Genomic DNA, 18,517 nt, shown 5'->3' with positions numbered 1-18,517 from the left:
CACCTCTCTTAGGGACCCCAGAGATGTAATAATAACAGGAATGCCCAACATTTATTTAGGGCTCACCATGCTCCATTTAATCCACACCTTAGGATGTAGTTACATGTTAAAATGCAGTCTTATTATCTCTAATTTACAGAGTAGGACACTAAGATCCAGGAAGGTGAGGTGAATTGCCCAAGGTCACAGCACTAGTTAAGTGGCAGAGTGGATATTCAAGCCCATTTGGCTCTAGGACCTGCTCCCTTAACCACTACAGTTCCCAAAGCCAGCGAGCAGTTTCCTCACCATAACCCCAGGGCCTTCTGCAAATTTAGCACCCCCAGTCTGGAGTGTCTTCCCTCCCATGAGTCTGGGTTGGAGCTGAGGTCTCTGCCCCTCCTCACTGACTGTGTGGCGGTCTAGTGATCCCCACTTCTACCCCCATCCCCATCCACTGGAGGCTCTTCGATCTCCTCACCATAGCCTCAGCTGATTGGCAAACCCTGGGCATCAATCGTCCTAATGTTGCTCAGCTGGGTGAATGCCTGGATCCTGCCCCTGTGGAAAGTGACCACCTGCCTCAGCAACAGGATCACTGCCAACCCAACTGGTGTGAGAGGGGCTGTGGATGTCCTGTGTGGTCCAGAGCAGGAGTCAGAGGCAGCACAAGGCTGCCCACATCCCTTTGCATCACAGTCTTCCTTGTAGCTCTGCTGAACCTGCTTGTCTACATTGCTGGGCCCGGGGAAAACACCTTTGTAGAAGACAAGGAGCGCATGGTCCTCCTGGTACTCAACTCTGGGATTATCTTTTTCTTCCCAGTCCTGAACCTAATCCACATCTGCTGAACAGCCCGCATCATCATCCCCGACACTGACAAGCACCTAGGCTGGGCTGCCTCAGCCTCTGGCTGGATAAAGGTGGGGAGGCTGATGGGCTCTAAGTGCAGCTCTGAGGGCTCCAGGGCTCCAGCCCTTACATGGTACTTTGCTCTGCCTGTGCCTCATCTGGTACCTCTTTGGGAGCCTCTGAGTATCCCCACTAAGAATTGTCTCTGAGGAGAATGGGAGAGTGAAGGCTCTTTTAACAATGGAGACTTCCCCTCTTAAACTGGAGTCATCGAAGTGATGCTTGTCAGCTTTGGGGTTGGTTTTATATTTATTTTCTTGCTTTTCGGTGGGTTTTGTTTTTTCTGGGTTGTTTTTTTTTTAATCCATTGAATGATTGAACCAAGAAAATGACTCAGACTCCTACCCTGGACTCTGTTGCTGGTGTTCCCACCTTTGGATGATGGAGCCAGAAATGATGCTTTGAAGCTTCTGGATCATCATCCCTCCTCCAAGGCCTGGAAATGGAGCTCCTGGTCACATCCCCACCTTGGAGGTAAAGCTGGAGATGTGGACCTACCATAAAAGGCTGCTTTCTGTCCTGACTCTTCCTGACAAAACAGTCTCTCTCTGAGAGGACCTGCTGCTGTTGGGGGTGGAGCCTCCTTGGACCTGAAGGGACACACACCCACTTTCCTCTCAACCTCTGGAACACCTCACCTCCACCTAGGATAACTCCTAGAACTTCAGCAGATAAGTTACCAAAGAAGCCTCACCTCCAAGACTTCTGACCTCTGGTTCCTGTGTCCCCTTCAGTCTGTCACAATGTGCCCTCTGGGACTGGAGACTTCTGGCCCTCCCCAAGTCCCGGCTGTGCTTTAGTCCCTCTACCCTTTGACTTCTTACTCACTGTAAGTTTCTGCTTATGCCCACCCCGTACTCATAAGTTTTTCCCTAAACAAAATGAGTAACTGTATATGTGTGTGTGTGTGTGTGTGTATGTGTGTATGTCTGTTTAAAGAGGGAGAATTAGGAGAGGCATCTACAGTTCAGGGGGCATCTTGACCATCAGTGGCCTTGGTTAAAACTTGGCAGATAAGTTTACAATTATGGCAAAACCATTGAAGATTTTTATATTTATCTTTATTAATTTTATCCTAAATATGCACATGAGGTATTCTGGATCAGAAATAGATTTTGTGTTCATTACCTTACAGTAAATAAGAAGCATACTGGCCCCCCTAGGGTACTGCAATGAGAGCCAGGTCAAGTGTCTTACACAGGTAGCTGGATACTCCATAGGGGAGTGATGACAAAAAGTGATTTTTCTCTGCTTAGAAGGAGGAAGGGAAGCAGCTGTCCCCCTCCCTTCCTGAAATAGTCTCCTTAGACATATCTCTGAATCCTTTCTCCTTATGTGAATAAAATAACTCCAGGAGCCAGATAACCCCATGTACCTCAGTTTTTATGACCTAGAGATGTCTCCAAGGTCTGGGCTTCATACCAAAGGAGATAGCACTGCCATTGGTCATCCTGGCACCCTGGGGCTTAACCTAGGGACCTAGTTTGTGTTGTAACCATTTGGCTCTTTCAGGGACATGAGAGAAATTGTATTGTCACTTCAGATCAAAGCAATTACCCAGACAAGTGGATACAGATCTAATTCTCATAGTATGTAAAAAGTGTTGGGAGGCTTGGGTTTTTTACCAGAGCACGAGGAAATCCAAGGAAATTTTATTTCCCTGTAAACACCCACAGTGTTCTAAAACCAAGGAATGCCTAGAAATTTCTGGTGTCCATACAACTGACTTTATTCAAGAAGTTTTCGAATACATACTTTGTGAAAATGTGAGTAAGATGTAGTTCCTGTCCCTAAGTTGCAATGGTGCATGTGGTCAATTTGTTATAGGCCAATGGGACTTGAAACTACTGCTTATACAGTTTCACAGCAGACCCACCAACATCACTATATAGGCAGGCTTACTGTTAAATAGCAAGAAAGGATTCTAACCAGATGTTTTGCCTCAGATCAACCACATGAAAATTGCTGCCTCACTGTCACTGCACACAGCTGTCCTGAAGAAGTGTACTATTAATAGAAACTTACCTATCCAGACCCCTCTGCAGTTCACAAAATGCAACGCCCATAGAATTGATCTCCATAGAATTTAGAAGAGTGATTAGTATAGCCCAGAAGTGACTTACCCAAAGTCATATGATTAATAAACAGTAGAATTCAAATTCTGATTCAGATCTTTGATTACAAAACCTGAATCCTTTCCACTAAGTGAATTCTATATAATTCTATGTAAGCACTCAATATTTATAATATTATAATGTTAATTATTGCAATAGTTGCTGTATATCTCATTCAAGTTCCGAGGACATGAAAGTGTTAAAAATTCTTAAACGAGACCAGTTTAAGAAACTGTACAAGAATACATTGAAGTCCTACTTGTTACCATACAGCATAAATCAAATACTGGGAAATGGCAGCAATAAGTGGGCTAATAAGAGTATGTGATCATCTAAGATGACATCACTTTTTTTTTAATCCCTCTCCCCGCACCACCGGCAATTCCTGGCAACCACTGATCTTTTTACTCTCTATGTAGTTTTGACTTTTCCAGAATGTCATAGAGTTGGAGTCACACATTATATAGCCTTTTCTGACTGTCTTCTTCCTCTTAGTAATACGCATTTAAGGTTCCTCCACGCATTTTCATGGCTTGATAGTTCATTCCTTTTTAGCACTGAATAATATGCTACTAATAATAATATGCTAATATTATTACTAATTACTACTTACTAATATTACTAATAATAATATGCTAATAATGTCTTGATATACCACAGTTTATTTATCCATTCACCTACTTAAAGGCATCTTGGTTGCCTCCAGATTTGGCAATTGTGAATAAAGCTGCTGTAAACATCTGTGCAGGTTTCTCTGTGAGGTTTCAGCTTTTGTGGGTAAATACCAAGGAGTGTGATTGCTGGATTATATTGTAAGAGTATGTTTTAGTCCTGTAAGAAACCACCAAACTGACTTCCAAAGTGTCTGTACCATTTTGCATTCCCACCAGTAAATTCCACATCCTTGCCAACATTTAAAGCTGTCAGTATTCTGGATTTTGGCCATTCTAATAGGAGTGAAGTGGTATCTCATTGTTTTAATCACATTTCCTTGATGACTTATGGTGTGAAGCATCTTTTCATATGCTTACTTGCCACCTGTAGATCTTCTCGGTGAGGTGTCTGTTAAGGCCTTTGGCTCATTTTTCAGTCAAAGTATTTTCTTATTGTTGAGTTTTAAGAGTTCTTTCACATTTTGGTTAACCATCCTTTATCAGATGTCTTTTATAAATATTCTCTCCCAGCCTTCTCATTCTCTTAACACTGTCTTTCCCAGAGGAGTTTTTAATTTTAATGACATACAATTTATCAATTCATTCTTTCATAGATTGTGCCTTTGGTGTTTTTTGGGGGTTTTTTAATTTTATTTTATTTTTCCTGGCCATGCCACATGCGCAGCATGCAGGATCTTAGTTCCCTGACCAGGGATTGAACCCGTGCCCCCTGCAGTGGAAGTGCAGAGTCTTAACCACTGGACTGCCAGGGAAGTCCCGTGCCTTTGGTGTTGTATGTAAAAAGTTATTGCTATACCCAAGGTCACCTATATTTTCTCCCATATTATCTTTTAGGAGGTTTGTAGTTTTGCATTTTACATTTAGGTCTGTGATCCATTTTCAGTTAATTTTTGCAAAGGGTGTTAGGTCTATGTTAGGATTCAATTTTTTTGCATATGGGTATTCAGTTGTCCCAAAAGCATTAGTTGAAAAGACTATCTTTGTGCCATTGTATTGCCTTTGCTCTTTTGTCAAAGATCAGTTGACTATATTTATATAGGTCTATTTCTTGGCTTTCTTTTCTGTTCCACTGATCTATTTGTCTGTTGTTTTGCCAATACACTGTCTTGATTATTGTAGCTTTATGTAAGTCTTGAAGTCAGGTAGAGCCTGTCCTCTAACATTGCTCTCCTTCAATGTTGTGTTAGCTATTCTGGGTCTTTTGCATCTCCATACAAAATTTAGAATGTGTATGCCAATATCCACAAAATAACTTACTGGGATTTTGATTGGCATTGCATTGAATCTAATATCAAATTGGGAAGAATTGACATCATCACAATATTGAGTCTTCCTATCCCTGAACATGGAATATCTCTCCATTTATTTAGTTCTTTGATTTTGTTCATCAGAATTTTGTAGTTTTCTTCATAGGGATCTTGCACATATTCTGTTACATTATACCCAAGTATTTCATTTTTTTGATACTAATATAAATGGTATTATGTACATTTGAAATTTAATTTCAAATTTCACTTGTTCATTGATGGTATATAAGAAAATGACTGACTTTTGTATATTAACCTTGGACCCTGCAACCTTGCTATAATAACTTATTAGTTCCAAGAGTTTTTTGTTCATTCTCTCAGATTTGCTACATAGGTGATTATGTCATCTGTGAACAAACACAGTTATATTTCTTCCTTCCCAATCTGTATATCTTTTATTTCTTTTTCTTATCTTCTTGCATCCACTAGAACTTCCAGTATGATGCTGAAAAGGAGTGATGAGAAGGGACAGCCTTACCTTGTATCTGATCTTAGTGGGAAAGCATCAAGTTTCTCACCATGAAGTACGATGTCAGCTGTAGTATTGTTGTTGTTGTTCTTGTTTGGTAGATATTCTTTATCAAGTTGGGGAATGTCTCCCTATTCATAGTTTACTGAGTGTTTTTATCATGAATGAATATCGGATTTTATCATGAATGAGTATAGTTTTCCATCTATTGTTATGGTCACTAGATTGTTCTCTTTTAGCCTCTTGATGTGATGGATTATATTAGTTGATTTTCAAATGTTGAACCAGTCTTGCATACCTGGGACAAATTCTGCTTGATGGTGGTATATAATATTTTTATATATTTGGGCCTCTGTATCCATGGGTTCCATATCTATGGATTCAAACAACCATGGGATCAAAAATATTTGAAAAAAATTTCCAGATAGTTCCAAAAAGCAAAACTTGAATTTTCTGTGCACCAGCAACTATTTACTTAGCATTTGCCTTGTACTTACAACTATTTACATGGTATTTACATTGTATTAGGTATTATAAGTAATCTAGAGATGATTTAAAGTATACAAAAAGATACACATAGGTTATATGCAAATGCTACAGAATGTTATATAAGGGACTTGAACATCTACAGGTTTTGGTACCTGCAGTGGGTCCTGAAACCAATCCCTGGTGCATACTGTGGTAAAACTGTATGTTATTGAATTTGACTTGCTTTTTTTTTTTTTTTGAGGATTTGTACATCCATGTTCATGACAGACATTAATCTGTAGATTTCTTTTCCTGTAATGTCTTCGTCTGATTTGGTATTGTGGTGATCCTGACCTCACAGAATGAATTAGGAAGTATTCCTTCTGTTTCTCTCCTCTGAAAGAGATTGTAAAGAACTGATATAATTTCTTCCTTAAATATTTGGTAGAATTCACCAGTTGACTCATTTGAGTTTTGTGCTTTCTATTTTGGAAGGTTGTTAATTACTGATTCACTTTCTTTAACAGATATAGATCTATTCAGATTGTGTATTTCTTCTTGCATGAATTTTAGCAGAATATGTCTTTCAAAGAATTGGTCTCAGGGCTTCCCTGGTGGCGCAGTGGTTAAGAATCCGCCTGCCAATGCAGGGGACACGGGTTTGAGCCCTGGTCCAGGAAGATCCCACATGCCGTGGAGCAACTAAGCCCATGCACCACAACTACCGAGCCTGCACACTAGAGCCCATGAGCCACAACTACTGAGACCACGTGCCACAACTACTGAAGCCCGTGAACCTAGAGCCCATGCTCCGCAACAAGCCACCACAATGAGAAGCCTGCGCACCACAACGAAGAGTAGCCCCCACTTGCCACAAGTAGAGACAGCCCAGCAATGAACACCCAATGCAGCCAAAGATTAAATAAATAAATAAATTTTTAAAAATAAGAATTGGTCCCTTTCATCTGGGTTATCAAATTTATGGGCATAGAGTTGTCCACAGCATTCCTTGATTGTCCTTTTAATGTCCATGGGATGTATAGTGATGTCCCCTCTTTCATTTCTGATATTAGTAATTTGTGTACTCTTTTTTTTCTTAGCCTGGCTAGATGCCTATCAATTTTATTCATATTTTCAAAGAAACAGCTTTTGGTTTTACTGATTTTCTCTATTGATGTCCTGTTTTCAATTTCATTTATTTTTGCTCTAATTTTTTTTTACTTCTATTGAGATATAATTGACATACCACAGCACTGTATAAGTTTAAGGTGTACTGCATAATGATTCAACTTACACACATCATGAAATGACACACATCATGAAACAATTATCACAATAAGTTTAGTAAACATCCATCATCTCATATAGATACAAAACTATAGAAATCAAAAAACAGTTTTTTCCTTGAGACTGGCACTCAGGATTTACTCTCAAACAACTTTCATATGTAACATACAGCAGTGTTATTTTATTATGTTGTACATTACATCCCTTGTACTTATTTATCTTACAACTAGAAGTTCGTACCTTTTGACCACCTTCATCTAATTCTCCCTCTCACCCTCCCGTAACCACAAATCTGATCTCCCTTCCTATGAGTTTGTTTGTAATTTTTTTAATTTTAATTTTATTGGAGTATAGTTGCTTCATTTTTGAATAACTAAATGACAACACTATGTTAGTTCCTGGTATACAGTACAGTGATTCAGTATTTTTATACATTTCAAAATGATCACCACAATAAGTCTAGTTACCATCTGTCATCACACAAAGATATAATTATTGACTATATTCCCCACACTACATTTCATACCTATGACTAATTTATTTTGTAACTGGAAGTTTGTGCCTCTTAATCTCCCTCACCTATTTCCCTCATTTCCCAACTCCCTTCCCCTCTGGCAACCACCTGTTTGTTCTCTGTACCTATGACTCTTTCTGTTTTGTCATTTTTGTTTGTTTTGCTTTTTAGATTCCACATATAAGTGAAATCATACAGTATTTGTCTTTGTTCGACTTATTTCACTTAGTATATAATACACTTCGGGGTCCATCCATTTTGTTGCAAATGGTAAGATTTCATTCTATTTTATGGCTGAGTAATATTCCATTACTATATATATATATATATATATATATATATATATATATATAGTTGCTTCCATATCTTGGCTATTGTAAATAATGCTGCAGTGAATAGAGGAGTGCATATATCTTTTCAAATTAGTGTTTTTGTTTTCTTCAGATAAATACCCAGGAGAGGAATTGCTGGATCATATGGTAGTTCTATTTTTAATATTTTGAGAAACCTCCCTACTGTTTTCCATAGTGGCTGCTTTTAGTTTCATTGATTTCTGCTCTCATTTTTATGATTTCTTTTATTCTTCTTACTTTGGATTTAATTAACTCTTCTTTTTCTAGTTTCCTCAAGTAGAAACTTAGATTATTGATTGTAGAAATTTCTTCTTTTCTAATGTATGCATTCAATGCTATAAAATTTCCTCTAAACACTGCTTTCACTGTATCCCACATATTTTGATAAGTTGTGTTTTAATTTTCATTCAGTTGAAAGTATTTTTAAATTCTCTTGAGATATCTTCTTTGACTAATATGTTATTTAGAAGTGTGTTGCTTAATCACAGCATATTTTGGAACTTTTCAATTACCTTGCTTGTCTCGATTTCTAGTTAATTCCATTGCAGTCAAAGAGCAGACATTTCAATATTTCTATTCTCTTAAATTTGTTAAGGTGTGTTTTATTCCAGAATGTGGTCTCGGTGAATGTTCCTCTTGGTGAATGTTCCATGTGAGCTTGAGAAGAATATATATTTTACTGTTGTTGGATGAAGTGACCTGTTATTATATCCAGTTGATTGATGGTGTTGTTGAATTCAGCTATGTCCTTACTAATTTTTCACCTGCTGGATCTGTCCATTCTGATAGAGGGGCACTGAAGTCTCCAATTATGATAGTGGATTCATCTATTTCTCTTTGTAACTCCATTAGCTTTTGCCTTACATGTTTTAATGCTATATCACTTTTTTGAGCAAAGGTATTTTGTAAATTTTGTGAAATTTATTACTATTTTAATGCAGATGCTTAACACTTAAAATTATCAAAGCTCAATTTAAGTAAAAAATTTTATTTAATAAGGACGATTAACTCCAAGAATTGTACAGTATTTCATTTCTGCTATATAATGCCAAACCTATGCAATACAATAAGAACTGTATCATTCACTGTTCATTTTTTCCACTGCTCTTCTGAATTCTAAAGGGCAGAGGGGGAGGTAATCAAACAGACACAAAACAAAATACAATCCAAATAAACTGAGCAGAGTGATTCCTGATAGTTATAAGTACATTTTGACTAAGCTCTCTAACCAAGTAGCTAGGGGATAAATGCAGGTATTGCTCCCAGGTTGATAAGAGGCTTTGTTTCCACAACTTAGTAAAAGCTTTGTACTAAGTACTTACTGTACTTAGTAAAAAGCTTTGTCACAGTTTAAGGATGCATGTTCTTTAAATAGTTATTACACATACACATTTAGTGTCTGTAAACACTAGAAATATAAGTTAGACAGGATCTATATATTCCTCAAAAGTTGGGTACAGTTTTAAAAAAGGTGAAGTAACATGATTTTCAAAGTCCACAGGAATCCTGCCTGAAGAGTTTGAACTGCTGCCAATAATTCATCTTCACTGTGCGAGATTCTTAACTCTGGGACCCTTAGGGTTTGCCCAAACTGGATTTTCTGGCTTTCAGTATAGCAAGTGCATCTTTCACTGTGTGGTAAATAACATTCTTCACCTGTAATTTATCTTCATGATTAGTATGTGTTTGTGACAGATACCAGAATTCCTGAGTAAGCCAGAAGCATTGTTTAACATGCTCTGGAGAAACAAAATCTTCAGTCACTTTGATACAATTATATAAGTTATGAACCATATATGGAATTCCAGCTGGGATAAATGCCACATCTCTGGGAAACTGTATAATAGCCCAGCCTTGAACTCCATACTCTTGATGAAGATGCTTCCTTAGTGATCAGTCTAAATACCAACTCTGATCACTGATAGGACCATGGTTGCAGGGTTTTCTTGAATTTGCTCCTCTGATGCCTTTTTAGGAATCCACATTATCTTCTTTGTGTCTTCATTAGCACATATTTGCCAGAAGGCTCCTGGCTTCTCTTTTCTTCCAATAAATTGCTTTATTGTGAGTTCATGAGAATTTCCATCTTGCACAATTTTAAGGACTTCTTGGTCACACTCTCCTTTGGGATTTCCTACATAGACCAGGACATTAGCTGCATCTGATATGTCTCAGTAAAGACACTGCTCCACACTTTTGATCTTCTGGAATAATTAATCCATAATTAATCTTGGGACCCCAGTCTGGCCAAATAAAGTAGTCTGGCAGCCTAGAGACAAAATTCAATTTATCATCTCACCCTGTGTACTCAAGCAGTGGGTGCTGGCCATCAGATCATCAAACCCGGAGCACATCATACCTCTAAAATTTCCCCCTGATAGCCAGTCTTTAAGTATCAGCATTGTTAACTCTTTTTCATTTTCCATGAGATTTGGAACATCTTCAAATCCATTCCAGAAGTATCCTACTATGGCTTCTGTGATTATCTCACTGGTCCTTGGTCTAGACTGAATGTTTGTGTCTTCCCAAAATTCGTATGTTGAAACCTAATCCCCAGTTGTGATGGTATTTGGAAGTGGGGACTTAGGTTTGAAGGCAGAACCCTCATGGATGGGATTAGTGCCCTTATAGAAGAGACCCCAGAGAGCTCCATTACTCCCTTCCATCACATGAGGACACAATGAACACAGCCATCTATTCCAGTGGAAAGTGTTACAAAGTCATGTGCCAGAAGGTGTAGCTGTATAATTCCATTACAGAGAGGGAATGAAGGACTGGGAACAAAAATTCAATCTATCCCCTCATTCCAACAAACTGGGGAATGAAAGAAAGGAATGACTGTTGAGTAGCCATCCAATTGTGTCGACACCAGAGTAGTCAAATAAAAGCCTTAGAAACTTATTTTTCTGATTTAGTTAGCAGGAAGAAGAGGAGGAAGTAAGGAAATGGTAGAGTTACAAATTGCTTTCCTGGGCAGGGGTTTCCAGCTACAGCATTGCTGGACAGTTGAATAGGCTGATACAGATTGTTTAATAACTCAAACTCTCAGTTTCATAATCTGAATGCCTGTGAATAGCAAACATCTCTGATGTAGTATGTACCTGGTACTACACTAAGTACTTTACATGCATTAGCTCATTTTATCCTCACAACAAACCTATGAAGCTATTCTCACTTTACAGTTGAGAGGTCAAATAACTTAGGCAGCTGTTTACACATGGCAAAGCTATGATTAGAGCCCAGATCTCTCTGATTTCATTCACTCAGGCATCCACTACTTGCCAGGCATTGAGCTGAGGATGCAGACCAACAACACAGCCCCTGCCCTCCAGGACTTCAGATCTTAAGTTTCTAAGCTGTACTTCCCACTAGACGTTAAAGTCAACTAAAAATAATGAGTCCAAGACAAATATGTGTGTTATTTTTTAAATGAATATACTTTATGTCAGTTACACTTCTGAAGGCTTATCATGTCATACGTCAATAAACTATCATACCAACTCTTTGAAGTAGGTACAATTATTCCCCATTTTAAATATTAAGAAATAGAGATCCCTAGAGGTTACCTTTGTTATACACTAGAGAGTGATGGAGCAGGATTAGAAACCAAATCATCTGACTCTAGAGCTCACCTTTCACCACACCTGCCACGTGCAGCCCATGGTTAATAAAATACAGGTTTCTTCAAGTATAGTAATGAATCAATATAGCTTTTTCTGATGTATTTTCTCATTAAGAGATACTAGTTATAAACTTATCACATAAAGGCCTGTAAACTATTTCATGTTTAAAAGGGTTCCTCACACTTGAAAAACTTGAGATCATGGGTCTGGGGTTTTTTTTTGTTTTTTGTTTTTTGCGGTACGCGGGCCTCTCACTTTTGTGGCCTCTCCCGTTGCGGAGCACAGGCTCCGGACGCGCAGGCTCAGCGGCCATGGCTCACGGGCCCAGCCGCTCCGCGGCATGTGGGATCTTCCCAGACCGGGGCACGAACCCATGTCCCCTGCATCAGCAGGCGGACTCTCAACCACTGTGCCACCAGGGAAGCCTGCTTGGCTTTTTTAAGAGGAGTGGGTAAACGAAGTTTTGTTTCTTTGTATACTGTTTAATATTTGTTGTTGTTATTTAAGGATGATAGGTACTGGACATATTTTACACCAAAGGGAATAATCAAGGAATAAAAATTTGATGATTCAGGAGAGAAAGGAGAGAATTATGGGAGCAATGCTTTCTCCCTCAGCCAGGAACACCTTGCCAAACTCCAGCTCAGGTGAAACTCAACTGTCTGCCATGCTCCCAAACTCAAGCAGCTGAACATAGTGGAGGAAAAAATACACAGCTAGTCTCACTTAAAATCCATGACTACAAATCCCCAAAGAGCACATAACACTAACCAACAATCCTTCTACACTTCGCTAATATGATGACTTCACCTCTCTCCAAAATAACTACATCACACATTCTTCTCTCTCCAAAAACAAATGGTCTTCACCTCCTCCACTAAAATAGGAGCTATTAGATAGACGTCCTCTCATCTTCCCACCGCCAAATCTACCTGCATTTCTGTACCTTCCTTCTTTCTTCTGTCTCTCTGTGTGGTCTGGACCCCACTTCATTATAACAGGACAACAGCTGAAGGATGACTGAAATATTTAGGTGTTCTTAGAAGAAGTAATAAGCCCAAATAAAACTGAAAAATTGCTAAAACTATACAAAACAAAAATGTGACTAAAATTAATGGAAGAATTCAATCTCCTTGAAAAAGTTAGATTTACAAACTTGACCTGGGGAAATTAGATTTGGTAGTAATAATGCACCCAAATAAAGGTCCAATACTATGTGCCATCACCTATAAATATCTTTATTATAAAATGTATACAGAAAAGCTGTCCCCTAAAGAAAATGATTCAGGAAAATAATAATAAAATGGTATATTTTTACTGTGAAAATCAATCAAGGCCATAAATAGTTATTAACATGCTGATATTTAGAAATGAAGCCAAAACAATCTTTTATAAAAGTATTGGGAAAAAACTGTCAGAGAGGTCAAAATGTCCTATACTAATTTTTTATACTTCCTTCCAGACCTATTCCTATGTATTCAGAAGAGTGGAGTTCACTCCCCACTGCTCCAGCTTAGGGTCCTCAAGCATAATCAGTTAGTGAGAACATAGTACAGACAGAGGACAGTTCCCCCAGAGTGTAGACTGAATGACCAGCAAGCATAGGCCCCGCATGCAGGCAATATGAGGTTCTCTTTCACAGGAAGTCTGGGTGGCCAGGTCTCTGATCCAGCATGGCTTTTGGAGCCTCACAACAGGCCTCCCTCAGACTATCTGCCCTTACACCTTCTATACAGGGGCTCTTTCTTGGACTAGTTTTTCCATCTGGGGGCTCCTGGTATTTTACCTTCCTTTCCTACCCCCAGCATCTTTCCATGCTCCCCTTTTGCCCTATAGACTTTTTCCATTTCTCTTGTAATATCCTTTTTTTAAGGATTCCAAGAATTTATTTTACTAGAAAAAAATTTAATATCCAGTCTCACTAGTAATCAAAGATAAATTCTATAACTTAAAATAACAATGAGATACCATTTTCACCTATCAAATTGGCAACAGTTGACAAAATTAAAGGGGGTGGATATTACTCACAGCAGCTGAGGAACTGCAAATTGGCTCAACTTTCTGGAAGATGATTGGGCAAGACATCAAAATCTTTTAAATGTTCACCCTCCTTAACCCAGTAATGCTGCTTCTAGGAACCTATCTTTTTTCTTCTTTTCTTTTTTTTCGTTGAGATATAACGTTGTTTAAGGTGTACAATATGCTGGTTTGATATACTCGTGCAAAATGGTTACCACCATAGTGTTAGCTAACACCTACATCAGGTCACACAATTCCCATTTCTTTTCTGTAGTGAGAACATTTAAGATCTACTTTCTTAGCAACTTTCAAGTGTATAACACAATACTGTTAACCATAATCATCATGCTGTACATTAGAGCCCCAAAACTTATTCAGCTTATAACTGGAAGTTTGTACCTTTTGACAAACTTCTCTCACCCCTCAGCCCCTGATTAACAGGGTAGACTATTCTCAGTTCGAATTTTTTTTTTTTTTTTTAGATTCCACATAAGTGCTATCATACAGTATTTGTCTTTCTCTGTCTGACTTACCTCACTTAGTATAATACCCTCAAGGCCCATCCATGTTGTTGCAAATGCTGTAATATCCTTTAATGTTTGTTAGAAAGAACCTCAGTGTCTTTAATGAGAAACTGATTTCAAGCCACTTCCCACTCCGCATTTAAAGAGCTTGGCAGTAGCCGCTCCAACATAACAACAAGCAAAAAGCTACACATACTGAAAAATCAACCACTCTTCTTGGATCCACAAAAGAGGGGAGAGAGCACATGGCAAACTTCTGCCCCCAAGACTGGAGAGACAGACAGCGAATACAGAGTCATGACTTACCAGAGCAGAAACGCACTTAGCCGAAATGACCTCAGGAACCAGCGGCAGGGTAGGAAAACCGGACCTGTAATTGATGAATTGCTGGAGACTCAGTATGAACAACTCTGAGAGTTAAAAACTCCAGGGCACCGAGTCTTAGGGGCCCCCCACGATATCGTGAGATTCGCTTCCAGGAGCTTGAGCAGGTTCCCACGGTAAATGTTGGAGAAAAATCCTCTCCTGCTTCCAGCAGGAGGAAGGGAAAATACGCCAGAACAGTGCGTGCTTCTTAACAAGGCCTGCCCTCAGGAGAAACTAGTTAACCAGAGCCTAAGAGCTTAACCTGCTGCAGTATTATTAGAATCTAACTCACCTGGAGGGAAGGGAAATACTCCAGTCAGCTCTAGCCTTCCACATGGGGGAGGGGAAGTACCCAGCAGCAGCCCACTCTAGCCATCCTGTCCCACCTAAGGGGGGAGAAAAAAATGGAGAAACACTTGTGGAGTTCACAATCCAGAGGCACAGCTTCACTGAAAGACTGAGATCTAATCATAAGACTATAGGGCTTCCCTGGTGGCGCAGTGGTTGAGAGTCCGCCTGCCGATGCAGGGGACGCAGGTTCGTGCCCCCGACCGGGAAAATCCCACATGCTGCGGAGCAGCTGGGCCCGTGAGCCATGGCCGCTGAGCCTGCGCGTCCGGAGCCTGTGCTCCGCAACGGGAGAGGCCACAACAGTGAGAGGCCCACGTACCGCAAAAAAAAAAGAAAAAAGAAAAAAAAAAAGACTATAGAATGCTTCTCCTCCAATTCATACCTCATTACCACATTCCTAAAGGCCAATACAGCAGTTCCTTTTACCCAGTACATCATGGCTAGCTATCAAAAAAAAAAAAATTACAAAACATACTAAAAGTAAACAGCAACAACAACAATGCCTACATAGTATTCCAATAGAAGAATGCATCATATTTTGTTTATACGCTCTCCTATCTATATCGTTTAAAATTTCCACTGTCCTAAAGCAATAAAAACCCATATATATATATATATTTGTGGAATCAGATGGTAAATTTCCTTAGGATATATTTCTAAAAATCATTTGCCAGAAGTTTGAAAATAATAGATTATCACTAGCTTAGTAAACAAATACTGTACAATATCACTTATGCATGGAATCTAAAAACTACAACAAACTAATGAATATAATAAAAAAGAAACAGACTCATAGAGTCTGTTACCAATAGGGAAAGGGAAGGGGGAAGAGCCATATAGGAGTAGGGAATTAAGAGGTACAAACTAGTAGGTATAAAAAAAGCTACAGGGATATATTGTACAACAAGAGGAATATAACAAATATTTTATAATACCTATAAATGGAGTATAACGTTTAAAATTTTGAATCACTATACTGTACACCTGTAACATACAATAATTTTTAAAAACTCAAAAAAAAAAAACAACTCCAACCTCTGGCACAGAAGAGCATGGGGAGAAATGTGGGAAGAGGAGAAAATAAGTAGGTCTAGGAAAGTTTATGACCATGTATGTTACTTTTTTCTCCTCTTAACTGTTTATATTAATTGTTTGAATATGGTAAAAAATATCCTTGGACTTCACAGAATATGTGGAGAAAAGTAAGTCTGCCTCTAAAATGTCTCCCAGTTCCTAGGTTTCTCCCTAGTTTCTCTGTCCTTCTAGATATCAGGATGAAGCATAAAAAAAAGCCATTTTTGTAGATCTTACATGGTTTAAAGTTTTAAGAAATGTAATATGGTTCCACCTGTTATGATATGCACATCCATTTACTTTTCCAAATATATGACCATAATATATTCCGTGACTTTTTCACATATATCAGGATGTTTTGCTGTCAACTTCTCTCCTCAGTGGGAACAAAATATCTGAAAATCAGCTTTTAAAAATTAAAACTGCCAAGGGATGTCAGATAAGTGGAGTAGACGAGGTCTTGGGTGTGGTGTTATTCATTTTCCTAAAATGAAAAACGGTTTCCTTTAACTTGAAGAGGGAGCAACACTTTTGAAGTCTATAAATTACATAAACAAATGATAAGAAAACATATTGTATGAAGAATATCTCCCACTAACAAAGCCTAATGGTTTCCTACAGTGGGAGAGAGCCCAGCCTCTGGCTATGCAGGCATGTAGGCTAGAGGGTGCTGTAGTTCAGTCCTAACGTGTTGGCTCCTGTAGCCAGGATTTGGGGATAAAATTGCCTAGAATACTTTTTGCACCATTAGAGGACCATGGGTGAATAGTTTGCCTATTGCAACCCCACTTCCTGAGTACATTTTCTGCTAAAAAAAAAAAAAAGGAAACTATTAAATCTTGGCTGTGTAAGTAAAATGATATCTTTTCAAAGAAAATTCAGATTATAGAACTGAAAGAAACCATGGAAGGTCCATGGCTCTTAACAGGGAATCATATCAGTAATGCCATGGCATCTTAACTAATCGTTCAAACGCAATAAAATGACTTTTTTCAAGTTTGAAACCAGATCTTTGGACACCGCAGCATTGGAAACTGATCCTTCCTATTTTAGCTGTCCAGCTTTTCTGAATTACTGCTCAGTCACCTCTTCAAAAGACATTCCTTATTATTCTCTCCACAAAGTGTATCTAGAATCGCTATATCCTGGTCAACTCTGCTAACCCAAAAAGTACATTTCCTCATTCCCAGTCTCTGAATAAATTTATCCCTATACACAGTATAAATTTTGTCTATTCATGTGTTGGTTTTATTTTGACCTTCCCTTGCCTCTCTGTGGTGCATTGGTGTTCCTGTTAGTTTCTAACTTAAAAGCATCTGGTTTTGTGTTAAGCTGTTTGTTTCAATGGGAAAATATGTTCCTGTGTCAGATTAGAAAATGATGGTTGTGCTTCCAAGCTAGACCACCAAAAACTATTTAATCTATAATTTACCTGAACCATGATGCTGATGCCCCTTTATCAATTATACCTCCATTCCATTGAATAAGCATTGACAAGGCATGCTTTGGAAGATTCTGTTGTGCTCCTGATGTGGGACACTAGCAACAAAAATTTCTCTTAACTTCAGTAGGAAGCATGACCACTGGCTGTAGAGTCAAAAAGGATTGCTGGGCATCAGTCTCAATGTTCACTTGCTGTATTTGAGGTACCCTTGGTCCTCAGGAATATTCTTGTTTTGTGTTCAATAGACATCTATTCTGAAAAATAGTGTGTAGTGGGTCTCAAACTAATGAAAGAATGAAAACATGGCAAAATTCAAGTGGGAGCAGTTAGTTCAGACAGTATTTCGTTTAGTAATTAAATGAGTGAGTTAAGGTAAGTCAGCCCGCAAACACAGCTACCCCAAATGTTTCCTTTTCTTTAAAGTTAGCAGCAGATATGTAGGGAGCATTAGGGCAACAGCAAAAGAGAAACCTAGAAGACTTCTCTAAATCTTGCCACTTCTCAAAATGGAAGTAAAAGAGTGTGGGGAGAAATTAAAAATGGAGAAGATAAAAAGTTTATTTGGGTGCCTTCGGTGAGAAGCAGGGTCAGTTCCTACAGCCTGGTTAGGATGTGGTTTGTTCTGGTTCATTTGTAAATGATTATAGGAGGTTTTCCTAAAAGCAACAATGATGTTGCTGCTGTGTAATCAGTTTATATCACCTCATGAACGAGAACGTACCTGGACAAGATTAAAGACTCCAGGTCTCACTTACATTTCTAACCCTCTGCCAGCTGCCTCTCAAATTGCTTATAAGGTCACCGGCAATGAGGCGTGTAAGTGTGGATAGCTCTGTGAAAACCCACCATCGCTAATGAAAACAAACTCCAGTGTCTGGTCCACTGTCAATGAGTCAATCACATCTTATTTGTAAGGAAAAGACAATAGTATTTATTGTGTGGACAGTGGTTCATTAACACACCTTTTTTTCAGAATATTAGTTTGTTTGCTTATAAGTGGACATATTCACTGCACAAAGACAAATGTTCTCACGCTGAA

Source organism: Mesoplodon mirus (genome assembly GCF_964341445.2).
Source record: "Mesoplodon mirus genome assembly, chromosome: 8".
In the NCBI taxonomy this organism is placed as follows: domain Eukaryota; kingdom Metazoa; phylum Chordata; class Mammalia; order Artiodactyla; family Ziphiidae; genus Mesoplodon; species Mesoplodon mirus.
This window is presented reverse-complemented; position numbering follows the sequence as displayed.